Here is a 14,928-nt window from a genome sequence, read left to right as displayed (position 1 = left end):
GCTACAACCCAAAAGAGGGCTTTCACCAGAACCCAGCCATGCTGGCACCTTGTTCATGGACTTCCATCCTTTAAAATTGTGAGAAATAAATTTCTGTTGTTTATAAGCAACCCATTCTACCAGTATTTTGTTATAGCAGTTCAGCCAGACTAAGGTAGTCTCTATGCAAATCTGACTCCCTCACCCCCATTAAAGGGATCACCTGCCAAGCTGTAAAAGCGCTCTGACTGCAGGATGGACATCACTTGTCCCTTTCACTCCATTTTCCAATCAGGCTGTTGCAGGCCCCCAGCACTTAGTGCCCTCTGGGAGCTATTCCAGCCTCCTCCCCAGGCTTGTCCTGCTGCTCAAGGTCCACATCCACCCACCCATCACATAGCTGGTTAGTCCCCCAGATACACCCCATGCTCTTCTGTGCATCCTGCTGCTCCTTAACTTGGAGTGCTCTTCTGTCATAGGCTACAAATTGTGTCCCTTTCAGAGTCCTTTTTTCAGAATAAAGGGGCAACCAGCTTGGATCTCATGTAACTTCAGGTATCCCACACTGTCTGGAACCTTCTGCCGCCATGCACCTCGACCATCTTGGACTCTTCTGCACCAGGTTCCAAGCCTGGACTTGCTGCATCTCTTACAACATGCAGAATTGAACTGGGGACCCCCTTGGCCCAGGGTCCTGCTTCCCCAACTTACCCAGCTTCTGTCGCTCATGAGGAAGTCCCAGCGTACCTCAAGGATGATCCCACTGTAGCCTGTCAGCAAGTGTTTTATCCAGGAATAGGGCAGCAGAGATGCTATGTGGCTGAGGGCAGTGTCCCCTCTGCTAAGATTTGAATGAGAGGGAAGATTCCAGGATCTGAGAGGTCAAAACTACACAGCTTTATTCATTCGTTTAAGTCACTTTAAAGACAACCTACTACATGCCAGAGAGTGGAGCTAGGCATTGAGGTTACAAAGATGAATTCAACAGTGTCCTTGTCTTAGAAGAGCTCTTGACTCAGTCTGGGAGGTCCCCTTCTGGGGCCTTCCGAGCATCAGTTCCAGCCTGAGGACCAGGAAATCTCCTGTGCTCAGAGTCAGGGTGTACATAGAGGGTGGATAGGCCTGGGCTTGGAGATAGGGAGGAGAGAGAGCTAAAAGGTCAATCCTGGGAAGACCTGAGTCTTGCCATTCTCTGAGGCCCTTACTATCTCAGGGTCTGAGTTCCCTTGTCTATGAAGTAGGGATCCCCATCCTTGCTTGTTCACAATACACAGGGTGTGAGCACCTGTTATGTGGGGTCCTAGGTCAAGGCTCAGGATGCAAATACACACCCAGTCCAGTGTCTATCATCCTTAAGGTGCTCTATAAATATTGGTTGGATAAATGGAATAAATGAATGGTTTCTGCTCTCAGCCTTATAGAGAAGGGCCAAAGAGCATCTGCTGTACTTTACCTGTGTCAAAACAGGGCACACACAACCACAGCTAACAGGACCAGGATGAGTGAGGCTTCCTGTGTGGCAGATGGTTTGCTTTTCCTCTTCTCTGGATGGAGAGTGGTTTCTGTTCAGAGATGCTTGTGAGGGCTCTGTGGAAGAGGGGAGCTCAGAGCAGCCCTTAGGTAGAGTCAGATTATACACTGTTGACCCCTCCTTCCGGGCTCCTTTGTGTATACTGGAGCTTCTGTGGGGGGTCTCTTTCCATCTTAGCCTCCTTCTTCCTGAGCACGTCAGGGAGACACACAAAGATCGTACATCCTGGAGGCAAGAACTTTGCTTGGGATCCTCTGCAGATGCAGAGGAGGTCTCTGCAATAGGGAGACAATTTGGCTCTCTTTCTATGTTTCTAGATTTTTCACCACATTGTTGTCCCTCTGGGTCTTCATGTGCTTCTGTCTTTTTTTTTTTTTTTTTTTGCTCTCATGATCTTTTCTCTCTACCCACCCCTACTCTGATTGGAGGTGTTCATCTCTAGTTTTCTCTTTCTCTTCTCTCTCTCTCTGTTTTTTCTTTTTCCAAAATGAAACAACTTTGGGACTGATTGAGGTTGCTTTTAACTTGGAAGTTCTATGATCATACACCCCTTGAGGGCAGAGATCCACATCTGTTTGTTCACTGTAATGCACGTACTTCTGGCATAGCAACTACACTCAGTAGTGATGCCCAAATATTGTTGATCGAACACATGAAGAAAGCACATTTTCTTCAGAGGGCTGAGGAAGGTCAGGACAGGGCCTGGAAACCCTAAGAATAAAAGTTGCTGTTTTGGTCTGGCTTCATCTAAGCTTTAAGGGGAAGGACAGAAAAACATAGCTTGAGATTTTTAGATTGTCCTACCCAGCTTCGCATGAGAAGTGAAAAATATGACAGATTCTGAGTAGAAGCATCTCCTGGGAATAAAGAGGCTGTGTCTAGAAGCACATCCCTAGGTTTTTATCTCTTAGAAACATGAGGACCTGGGGAATAGAAAGCCCCGAGGAAGCCTGGTGCTACAGGAGCATGTAATGTGGGGTCCCTGTCCTCAAGGAGTTGACAGTCACCTCATAAGGATCTTAATTGCAGTAGGGGTCCCCATCCCTGTCCCATCCCAGGATGGCTGTCTGATCCTACACAAGTCGCCTGCAGCTTTGGCCCCATCCTGTCTGTAAAGTGAAGGATGTGAGTTAGATGATCCCTAAGAGCTCTGTGGTTCTTAGCTTCGTGAAATGAGGTAGCAGATGGGCTGGCAATTTGAGCAAGATTCCATGTCAGAAGCTGTTACTCTCACAGGAAAGATGGGAAACCATGATTTGATTGATCTGCTCATTGCTGGAAGCATTGAATGTGCCTCTGATCTGTATGCTGACTCATGCAGGTCCTTCTAGAAGGGCTTCCTGGCCCAGGCAGGATGCTACCTTCACTAGGAATAGAACATCCAGGTCTCTGAGGCTTAAGTGTCCATATGGGGGATAAACCAAATAGTTCACAACTTGAATTGTCAGGAAAATAATACTTGGTTATCTAGGCCATCTTTATATTTCCCCCTTTGGGCCATCCCCCACCTCCCAACACATACATACATAACCTAGGACCACAGCTAATGAGATCAGGCAGTGTATGCCCCCGAACCACACACAAACAGAGCCACCCATGTGGACACCCAGCCTACATTCATGTGTTAAACAGACACATGCCTTAGACATGTATAGAGATTCTATCTGTTCCACACACATAAAAACCCACCTGCATATTCAGATATTTTATTTTTGCCCTTGGACTAGCATACACAGTGTGGTTGGTTGGCAGAATAGCGGCCCCCTAAGGATCCCTAGAACCTGTGGCTATGCAGTGTTCATTGGCAAAGGGAATTAAGGTTGCAGACGGAATTAAAATTGCTAATTAGCTGACTTTAAGATAGGAATGGTAGCCTGGACTGTACAGGTGGGCCCAACAAAATCACAAGGTTCCTTAAAAATGGAAGAGATGAAAGAGTCAGTGTCAGAGTGATGCAATGTGAGAAAGACCCCACCAGCCATTGATGGCTTTGAAGATGAAGGAAGGGGCCATCAGTCAAGGAATGTGGACAGCCCTCTAGCTGGAAAGGGCAAGGAGCAGATTTCCCCCTAGAGCCTCCAGAAAGGAATGCAGCCTCCCCACACCTTGATTTTAGCCAGTGAAACCTGTGTCAAACTTCTGACCTCTAGAATCTGTAAGATCATTAATTTGGGTTGCGATAAGCCACTGAGTTTGTGGTAATTTGTTACAGCAGCAATAGGAAATGAATATCCACGGAGACAGACATAGTCCCATAGCCATGGAGGAGACAGGTGCAGAACCAGAAGACAGAGTATTCTGCCAGAACACATAGTGAAAATATTGTAATAGGAGTAGACCAGGCGTTGAGAAAATACACAGGAGAAACTCCAGCCCACATTTAGGCATGGAGGGAAGGTTTCCTCATGGAAACTCTATGAGGGCAGGGACCAATGGGGGCCAAAGTCATCAACACCTACCACTGTGCCTGCATGTACTGGGCACTGAATAAATATGTGTTAGAGGGGAAAGGAGGAAGCAAGAGAGGGAAGAAAGATGAAAGAAAGTTCAGATTTAGGGCCTGATAGATAAAGAGGATAAATAGAATAGAAAGCAAGGGAACGTGTTCCAGGCAGAAGGGACAGCATGGGCAAGATCTGAAGGCTATTTAGAGAACTAAATAAAGTTTAGTTTGGCTGGGACACAGTGCCTCATGGGGAATGGGGAAAGATGAGTCGGGCAAGGTACAGATCATAAGGGGCCTTATCAGCTATAATTAGACATTTGGCCTGTGTCCTGTATGCAATTGGCTGGTTCTTTCTCTCTCTCTCTCTCTCTGTTTTTTGTCTCTCCTTGTCCCTCTTCTTTTGGTTTATACTTTAATATCTTTTAAATGGAGAGTGTTTGTTCAATCTCAGTTATGTCTTATCTGATATAACTTTATTTGGCTTATGGAACTATCTCATCTTTGTCTCCTTAGGTTGTATTTCATTCACTCTCTCCATTTTAGCAATGCTTGATGACCTAACTCACCAATTTTCACTTTGGGTAAGATGGGATGGTCCAGTAGACAAAGGGCACTGGATATGTAATCATAGGGTTCAAGTCCATACTCTTCCTTTTACCAGCTAGTATTTGACCTCTGTAATCCCTGTTTTCCCAAGCTGTAAAATGGGACCAGAATAATGCTTTCTTTGTGGACTTGCTCTGATTATCTAATGAGCTAATCCATGAACATGCTTTCAAAGGGCCAGGTATGCAGCAAGAAGACAATGACAGCTATCTACCCAAATCATTAGTCTGTATAGCTATTCTCAGCCAACTATAACCCTTGTCCTGGTGAGTGTCCATGTCCCTTTACATCACTGCCATCCTTCTGCACTCTGCACCCCATAGACCATGTCCATAAGCTCCCTTGCCCTCTAGCTTCCAAATGAGTCCAGCCTATGGGAGGCACCAGCAGGTGCAGAGAGTGGAAGGAGTGTGAGATTGGGGTATTTTTTCGCCCTGGCTCCCTCCTTTCAGGGCTTGTGGGGCTTGGCTGATTTCCTCTATTGAGAGCAGCCTCTTCCTGGGAGGCTCTCTCTCTCTAACTACCATCTTTTGGTTCCAGGAGCTGCTCCCTACTCTTGTCCCTACATGATCTAGTGATAGTAGGGGCTCCCTGCTGTTGCAAGCCCCAAGATTTCCTTTGTGCTATCTGATGTTGCTTTCCTTTGTACCTAAGTAAGGGTCCCCCAAATAACCCCATTTGAGCATACCTTCTGTTCCTGCTGAAACCCTGACTGACAACCTTTTCTCAGGTATTGAGGCTGGTGGCTTAACAGGCTGAAAAGACCTCATCCTGATAAGAGAGCCCTTGTTCCTCTGGTCAGCTATGGAACATTTACCAAGGTGACCACATTGTTACAAGACCCCTTCTCTTTCATTCTGTAAGAAGCTTTGAAATTATGAAGAAAATGTGTAAGCTGAATATACATTATGACTATACTCCTTACTAGAAAATGAAACCAAAACCAAGTGTCCCAGACCCAGAAAACTGGGTCACTCTGGATTTCCTGCAGCCAAAAGGCCATGAGTCAGAGTGACTGGCTTGAGGACATGAGGGAAAGTAGACCAGCAGGTCTGGGGACCACTGTGGTAGCCCTGCTATCCTGAGTCAACTTCCTACTTTCCCTCCTGCTACATTCCAGGGCTGTGTAGACCCTTCATCCATATACCTCTCTAGCCTCCATAGGTGAGCGGTCTACCTCCTGCTGGCGACATCACTGAAATGGAAGTTCCAAGTGGCCCTTCTCCCACTAACACTCCCATGTTACTCTGAATAACTAGAAGCTCAATCACTTTTTTATTCACCCCCATTCAGGGCTGCAGGACACAGCCCTCCTCCTTCCCCCCTCATCCCCTCCCCATACCTGGGTTCCTTTCTTTCTTTCTTTCTTCCTTTCTTTCTTTCTTTCTTTCTTTCTTTCTTTCTTTCTTTCTTTCTTTCTTTCTTTCTTTCTTTCTTCCTTCCTTTCTTTCTTTCTTTCTTTCTTTCTTTCTTTCTTTCTCTTTCTTTTTTCCTTTTCTTTCTTTCTTTCTTTCTTTCCTTTTCTTTCTTTTCTTTCTTTCTTTCTTTCTCTTATTTATTTATTTATCTATTTATTTATTTATTTATTTATTTATTTATTTATTTATTTATTTATTTATTTGACAGAGAGTGGCAGGCAGAGGGAGCGGTAGAAGCAGGCTCCTTGCTGAGCAGGGAGCATGACGCGGGGCTCGATCCCAGGACCCTGGGCTGAAGGCAGACACTTAACTGACTGAGCCACCCAGGCACCCCATGGGTTCCTTTCTTGTTCCAATCATATCTTCCTTTTCCAGACTGTGAGCTTGTTGTGGTCAGGGAGTCTTCATTTACTTGATACCCAGCTCAGAGCCTGCTTTTTAAGAAAGTCCTGAATCTAGTATGGTGGTTAGAAACATAGGCTTTGGAAGCAAAGAGAGAAATCTTGGTTCCTTTGGTCTTTTATCAATCACTTTTCAAATTACCCTGTTTGTACCTTCTGATTCTTGTTTTGATACCACTAACTTTACATATGGAATTTGTCTTCCTGAATTTTATTTTCCTCATGTGGAAAATGGAGATAAAATGGCCCTCCTCATAGAGCTGTTATAGGGATTGAAACGGTATATACAAATCTCATAGCTTATTAGCATACACAGAAACAGTTACTGTTATTGCCCTGGTAAATAAAACTTTTGAACTTAGAGATCTATAGGCTGGGTTGCCTACAACTTAAAAATGGACAAGGAAACAAGAGAACCATCAGAGTAACTGAACAAAGTAGAAGATGCTTTACGTTTCCATCAGTGCATCTCCCTGTGCTCACAGAGCAGCTGTATCCTATAATGCGAGAGGCCTGGGTTTGGAGCAGGGCTTTGGGTCTCAGATCTGCCAATCACGTTACCCACAGAAGGCATATCATCCCACATCCATGAACCTGTTTCCTCATCTCTTAGATTGGTTTAGTAACCCCCTCCACTCAAGGTTATTTTCTCCCTGGATGACAACTGAACACCTATTATATGTCAGACACTATTCTAGCTGTAAATATAGCCACAAACAAGGCAGGCTAGCCCCTGCCCTCATGGGGGTTACATTTCAGTTGGAGAAGGGACAGGGGGAGACATATAATACACAAGGAAATAAATACATCGACAAGCTAATAATTTCAGGCATTAAGTATTATGGAGAGAATAAAAGAAAATCTGGAATATAGAATAACCTTGTTGGGAGGGTCAGGTCAAGTTCCCTGACTGAGCTGATCAGGGTGAGACTCTCAGAGGAGGTGATTTTGAACTTGAATGAAAAGAAAGAGCCAACCATGGAAGGATCTGGGAGCAAAGTGTTCCCGGCAGATTAGCAGCCAGTGCAAAAGTCAGAGGTTAAACAAGCTTGTATATTTAAGGCATTGCGAACAGGCCAGCATGGCTGGAGCACAGTACAGGAAAGGGAGAGACAGGGTCACATGGTGATGAGGATTAAGCGAGGTGGTGTGACTTCACTGTCCTGAACATCTGACCCAGCGGGTATGTTTGATGGGCGCTACCTTTCCCCTGACGTCGTCTTTACCTTGAGGACCCACTATGTGCCAGGGGATATGAGAATCAGTAAATCATCTCTCTCTCTAAGGAGCTCATGGTTTAATAGAAGAGAAAAGATATCCACTTTAAAACAAATCCAAACCAGGCAAACAATGGGAACTAAAAACAAGTGATAGCATGGGGGCAATGATATAAATATAGAATAGCTATAGATGTGGCTGTGGACCTGTGATGCTATTTATACTGGTATGATTAGCAGTCATTTCTATAGCACATGAATGGACACAGCATGTCTACAGCAGACCTGAACTGATATGAGCATATTTTATTTCCCCAATTTTCCCATGGGAAAGCAGAAGTGCAGAAAATGGCTTCCACCTGCCCTTTCTCCGTGACCATTTGAGGTCAAGTATGATGTCTTATTTTCAACAAGCAGTGAAAACATACACCTAAAACGGCTCATGTAAGCTCTGATGAGGAAAGATGGATGGGCCAGTGGTAATGTTAACATACCATCATAAGTCTGTTTCTTGATCTCTAGTAAATATTTTAAAACGTTTTAAATCAAAATATGAAACAAAAATCAGGAAGATTCACAAAGTTCTTATAGATGTCAAAACTGGGGTGGCACGGGAACACAAGTCTGCGGACTCTAAGGAACCTCATGATTTCTACTGGTGAACTATCCACTTGATTCTGAGTTTGTGGTCAAAACCAATCACAGAGGGACACCACAGAACTCAACACAGGTGATCTCCTTGTAGGGCTGTGTTTGGCAAAGGAGGCCCTGAAAGAAGCCAGTAAATGCCAGTGAATATAGTCAGAATGATCTAGACCTGAACATTTTCAAAGCAGGAGTTGCCCGTTGTCCACTAGAATTGCAGAAAAGATTTTAATAATATACTACGGAGCATGTAGTTTTGAGCAATATAACTTGCCAATGAGTCTTCTAGGTTAAATTACTTACAAATAATGTCCCTAAAATTACCATAAACATTTGAACCGTTGAAAGGGTTATGGACTATGTAACAATTACATTTTTCTAGACATTGTCAGCCCAAAATAGAGTTCTAGAAGTGTTGATAATTAAGCTGCCCTAGCCACCAATAATTAGATCATTTGCCCATTGAAATAATAACTTCAGCCGAAGAGATCCTTTCTGCCCAGTTGCTATGGGAAGCATGGGCACATTTGTGAATTATCTAACCATGATAGGTAGGATCCAGCGCTGTTATGCGTAGCCCTGGGGTCCACATGAAGAAGGCCTTAAAAAATACTGGGTGTGGGGCACCTGGGTGGCTCAGTCGGTTAAGTGTCTACCTTCAGCTCAGGTCATGATCTCAGGGACCTGGGATGGAGTCCTGCATTGGGCTCCCTGCTCAGCGGGGAGTCTGCTTCTTCCTCTGCCCCTTCCCCTGCTCATGTTCTCTCTCTCTCAAATAAATAAATGAAATCTTTAAAAAAATATATTGGGTGGGGTACCTGGGTGGCTCAGTTGGTTAAGGCTCTGATTCTTGATTTCAGCTCAGGTCCTGATCTCAAGAGTCCTGAGATCAAGCCCCATGTCTGGCTTCATGCTGGGCATGGAGCCTGCTTAGGATTCTCTCTCTCTCTCCCTCTCCCTCTAACCACCCCCCACCCCCCGCCCCCCACTCATTCACGCAGGCACATGCTCTCTCTTAAAAATCTGAGTGATGGTGATGCCAAGAGAAGTTTGCAGCTCTTTTAAAAAATGACAGAACTGAGATGGTAGAATCTTGTGTTCTGTTTAGAGAATGTAATGATTTGGAAGAATTAAAAATCAGGGAGTGAGTCTATTTTGTTTTCCTCTGCTTTGGTCAAATTGATTTGCATTTGAGGCACATGGAGGCTGGGTGTGTGGCCCTGGCATAAGTCTTGAGTCAGCCCTGTGTCCTGCAGTTTGACAAAAGCTGTCTGTCCCACTATGCCCCGAAATCACTGTAGAGCCAGTGGTCTAGTGTTTGGCACTTGGGCCAGGATTTCAACCTGTTCTAGACCATATTTCCTGCATTTCCCCAAAGGGCCCCCAAACCCAAATGTCCTGTTTTCCCTTAGGGTAGCCAGACACAGAGCATCCCCATGTTGGAACCCCAGGGAGTGTGGAGTAGCAAAATATGACTCCGTCCTCTCCCTCATATGTTTTGTTAGGTTCAAAAAAGCAGGTGAAATCACAACTGAATTTGAAACCCCAAAAGAAACCAAAGCAAATCAACTTAACAAAAAAAAGCTTATCATAGCAAAACCTCCAAGCAATTATCAACTCCCTGGCTGATTTCAAAGCCCCCTTAGGACCTCATGTGGATTGAATCGCCATGATCTAGCCTCATGTGAGGACTGAGTGGGCTGTTCCTGAGCCAAATGTCTGCGGCTGTGGGTAAATATATTGATATCCTAGCAACTTGCAAAAGCCACGGTACCTTAGACAAGGGCTTGTTTTCACATTTTGTTAATAAGAGAGTAGGTTTCAGATGGGAGCCTGGATATTTTGAGCCAATCAAAGAGGTTTTAATAAACACAAAATCACTTCCTTTTGGTCATCCTTGACTGCCCCTTGCAAGTTGGAGTCATCTTCCCACTCAGCCACCCAGTGTCTTCCTGAAATTTAAAGTTCTTTTTCTTTTAAAGGTAGAAACCAATATTATTCATTCACCAAATTCTCACGAGTTTGGGGTGCCTCGTTCCAAGCCCTGTGCAGGGTTATTAGAATGGAGATGTTTAAGATATGCTTTCCACCCTCAAGAAGAACTCTGTCTAGTGAGGAAGGTTCAGTGTACCATTCACACTAGACTTCTCACCTTGGTGTCCTTGTACTTGTCCTCCCCTCTGCCCTTGCTCCCCAGTCTCCTCTATGGGAGGTACCCTCCGCCCCACCCACACCTCTGCAATGCTCTGTACTTTGGTCCACATATGTTTCACATTTCTCACCTGGCATGAGGTTATCCGAGATCCCGTTTATCACTTCTGCCAGACATATTCCTTTAGCCTGGAACATTTCCTGGCACACGGTAGGCACATGATCCTTATGGATAGAACGAATGAGTGACTGAATTCACAGGAAAGCACAGTAGTGCACTAAAGTCTGTTTTAACTTAAATCTGGCACAAGTCCTTATGGTTTGGGTGAACTTGGCTGAATTACTTAGCCTCCTAAGACTCGCTTTTTCTATCTGTAAAATGGGAACAAGACCTACTGCACAAGGCTGTTGTGGGGATGAGCAAATTCTTAGTAAGTACTTAGCAAAATGACCGGTCATGAATAGAAGCCACTAGGATAGTTACCACTAACACATCTACTGATGGCTCACTATGCCAGGCACTGTGCTAGGCACTGAGGACATAAAATAAATAGGGAAAGGTACCTGCCTTCAATAAACTCCCAGCCTGGTTTGGGAGACAGATATGTTAGCAGAAATTAAAAGGCTATCTTACTAGTAAGTGGGATTAGGAACACAGAGGTGCAGCCTAACCCAGACTGGGATGGAGGGGCAAGATCAATAAGGAAGAATTCTCAGGAGAATGAACCTAGGGTTGGTGAGATCCAGAAGGAAAAACAAACTCAGAATCTTTAAGACCTCTCCAAACCCTGCCCTAAATATTTCTAACATACTTCAGCATTTCCCTTCCCTTCTAAGTCACCTTCCTTTAGCTATATTGTTGATGATTATTGTTCTTTGAATTCCATACTTGTGATGCTTTACACTTTGCAAAGAGCTTTTGCACATCATGTGATTGTTTCATTAGCCTCTCCTAACTCCCCTAGGAGGCAGACTAAGCAGGTAATAAACCATCCAGTCCACAAGTGAGGGAATTGAGTCTCAGACAAACCATACAGATCCCAAGTGATCAGCTAGATGTGACCCCCAGGCCTGAACGAAGTCTGATGCCTTTCAACTCCCACAGACTGTAAACCCCATGAGCAAACCAGGAGCCCACCACCTCTGCACCTGGGGCCCACCACTTCCCCCACCTGAAATGCCCTCCCCGTCCTCTCTGAAAGGCTTTGAAGTCCCTGCTCTAAGCCCAACTCCCCTGGGAAATCTCTTCCTGTCCACACAGCATGCAGGGGTCTTCTCCTGAACTCCAAGAAAACTCACAAGGCCATACTAGGATACTGATATCCCCTGGAATCAGGTTTGTGGTTCATTTTCAGGTGCTCATGTCTGCCTCCCCCCACCCGGCTGAGCCCCATGAAGGAGATACTGTACCTTTTTAGTCTCTGTATTTGGTATATAATAGATGTTCAGTAAATGCCTGTTGATTAAGGGAATAGCATCAAGGTGGTTGTTAGCCAAGTCTCCTTTTAGGCTGATGGGAACATGAGGGGAAGGAGATGAGCTTGTATTAGGCAATTGGGCCCTGATGTAGAGACGGAAGTCAGATGGAGGACCAGGAAGCTCCTCATCTGATTCAGGGATAGCAGCTGTATAGATAATAACCACACAGAGTGGGAAGTTCCAAATACAGATACAGAACAAGGAGCCATGGGAGACCCCAGGGGGCAGGGGGAGGAGAGAGTCGCGGGGAGGGAAGGGATGCAAGCAACCACAAAGGAGAGGGGGAATGGCGAGATCTGAAGAAGGTCTTAGAGCATGCGCATGTGCTGACCGGGATGACACCAGGTATGGTATGGTGCAGTGTAGAAAGTGTCTCCAAGGTCTAGAGAAGAAACCAAAAATGAAACAAAGCCAAACGGAGTCATGAAAGGATCTAATGTGGATATGAAAATATCATGGGGTATCATTTAAATGCCACCCTAAAGTCTAAACAGATTTGCCTCCTGAGTGGGTGGATGGATGGATGGATGGATGGATGATATGAACATTCACTCAGGAAGAATAAAAAGGAAACATAGGTCAAAGATGAGCTCTTGGCTCTGAATATTAGAATTGGTGGTGTTAATAACTATGTGTTAACAAGAGCAACATAAGTTCCTTACTAAATAATCAAGAAATATGGTAAGCAATTTAAAAAATTCCTGTGAATTTCTCTATCCAAACACAACCACTGTTAAGCATTGGTGTAGGTTTTTCCAGTCTTTCTTTTGTCTTTCTGTCTCACCCATCTGCTACCCATCCAGCCATATCCCTACCTTCCTGCATATCTATGACCCTTCTATCCAGCCATGCCTCTGTCTACCCATCTATACTTTCCTAAAACAAAAATAGGCTCATATGGTACTTTATATTTTGTAACCTAATTTTTCGAACCAATTTATTATGAGAATCGAGTTATGTCTACCTATTTTAATCAGATGTTAATAGTACTAAGAAAGCACTAAAGTTGGTATTATAATCCCCTGGGTTGGGGTTGCCTCTATCAAAGATGCTTCAGTGAACAGTGTTGGTCTCTTCTTGGTCCAGAGTTACAGCAGAGAGGCTACCTTTCTCTAAAGCTCGTGAAGCTCTAGGTTGATCACGCAGAACTTGAACTTGATATGGGGTCCTATTTAATCCTCTGACATAAATCAGCTGCCTCTCAAAGTGACATCCTTTCATGTCTAGTGGCTCCCTCCCCACAGCAGCCAGGCAGGGTGGAGGGGCGTTTGCCACAGTGCAGATACCCAGGTGCAGCCACTGGCAGTTGCAGGCTGTCTCCGACCAAGAGGTTTGACAGCACCAGCTCTCCTGGCACCTTCTCGGCCCCGGTGATTCAGAGCTGTCAGCTAACACAGCTGCAAGGAAAGATGATGATGGATGGATGGCGTGCAGCAATGACTTCGCGACCCACAGGTGGAAAAGCAGATGCTTTTGCAATAAGACTAGTCCATGTGGCAAGAAGGAGGAGAGAGGGACCAGCCTTATTAGTAAAATAGAATCCATCCTGCCATTTCTTTAGGTTTTTAAATATTCAATGCTCCCCCCTTCCATAACTTACAGAAAAAAATACCAACCTTTCTAGTCCAGCAAAGAGATAAGTGATGTGGTGGGAAGAGGACTGGCTTAAAGGCCAGAAGCTATAGATTCTAGTAGCAGTTCTTCTACCCACTAGCTGTGTGACCTGGGCAAATCACTCTCTTCTGGGTTTATTTTTCTCCATCTCTAAAATGATCATACACAGATGATGTATAAGTGTTTGAAACAATGAGTCAGTGAAAAGTCATGCATCATCCAAAACTCATTTACTGAGGGATTTTCACACACCAGGGTTACACAGTGGAGCGAGAGACCAGCCCCTGAGTTTGGAACTTGCACTCTTGGGGGTGTGCATGTAGGGATCAGAATATAAAATAATCAAATAGCCTGTCAAGTAGTGATAAATTCTCTGTTGAAATCAAAGGAGCAGGGATGACAGAGACCAATTCAGGGCCTGGGTTGGGTTGGGTAGTCAGGAGATGGTGACCTGGCAGCTAAGGTTGGAATAAGAACATAGACAAAGCCACAGGTCCAGCTGGAGAGAAACAATCTAGCTGAGGAAACCACCATGACAAGGCCTTGTAAGCAAAGATGAGCTTGGTGTTCAGTTAACTAAACCCATATTTACTGACTGTCCCTCTGCTAGACTCTGGGTGTGTGAGGATGAACAGGAAAAGTACGGGCTCCATCCTCACTGGGCTTAGAGTGGAAGAGACGGGCTAGTAAACAGGCGATCGTGACAGTGTGGTGAACACAGTGATGATGAGCAGGAACTAAGAATGTTTCTAGGAAAATGTGACAGGAGCCTCTAACCGAGCCCAGGAAAGTTGGGATGCCTTTCCTGAGGAGGTGGGATTGAAGCTGAGTTCAGATCAAGCAAAATAAAAACAAAATGAAACAAGCCAGCATGGGGCCCAAATTCTAACCTACGGTGGTCTCTCTGCCCATGCCCACTCTTTGGCCTATGCCTATGATTCTGTTGGACTTTAAGTGAACATTGGGGGAAACTGTTGACTCATTTGGGGGAAGGAAGGCCAGGACATCACAGGAAAAATACATGAGACTCTTGAAAGCATTCAGTCAAACATTCATTCCATCACATTATCACTTACTGTAGCACTTCTCAAACTTTGGCTCACATCAGAATCCTCCAGTGGGCTGGTTTAAAACGCAGAGTGGGAATCCCACCCCCTGAGTTTCTGCTTCAGAATGCTTAGCTGGTGTCTGAGAATTTGCAGTTCTCACAAGTGCCCAGGTGATGGAGATGCTGCTGGCCTGGGAACCACACTTAGAGAACCACTGCCTTAGATGGAGTGCTTGACTCTCTGGGGAGGACTATTAGGGCTATAGCGGTGTTTTCTAATTCTCTTCAAGGCTGGTAGAGGACAAAAGAGGGAGCAGAGCTGGAGGCAGGAGCCCTTAATGCAGGGCATCTGGGGCGGCTCTTCCAGAAGGATCTTCTCCAGCCTAGTTCCCC

Source organism: Mirounga angustirostris, unplaced genomic scaffold, assembly GCF_029215605.1.
Source record: "Mirounga angustirostris isolate CCGP_5_RB_7025 unplaced genomic scaffold, mMirAng1.0.hap1 SCAF_4, whole genome shotgun sequence".
NCBI lineage: Eukaryota > Metazoa > Chordata > Mammalia > Carnivora > Phocidae > Mirounga > Mirounga angustirostris.
The sequence above is the reverse complement of the archived record's forward strand: the minus strand, read 5'-3'. Positions refer to the sequence as shown.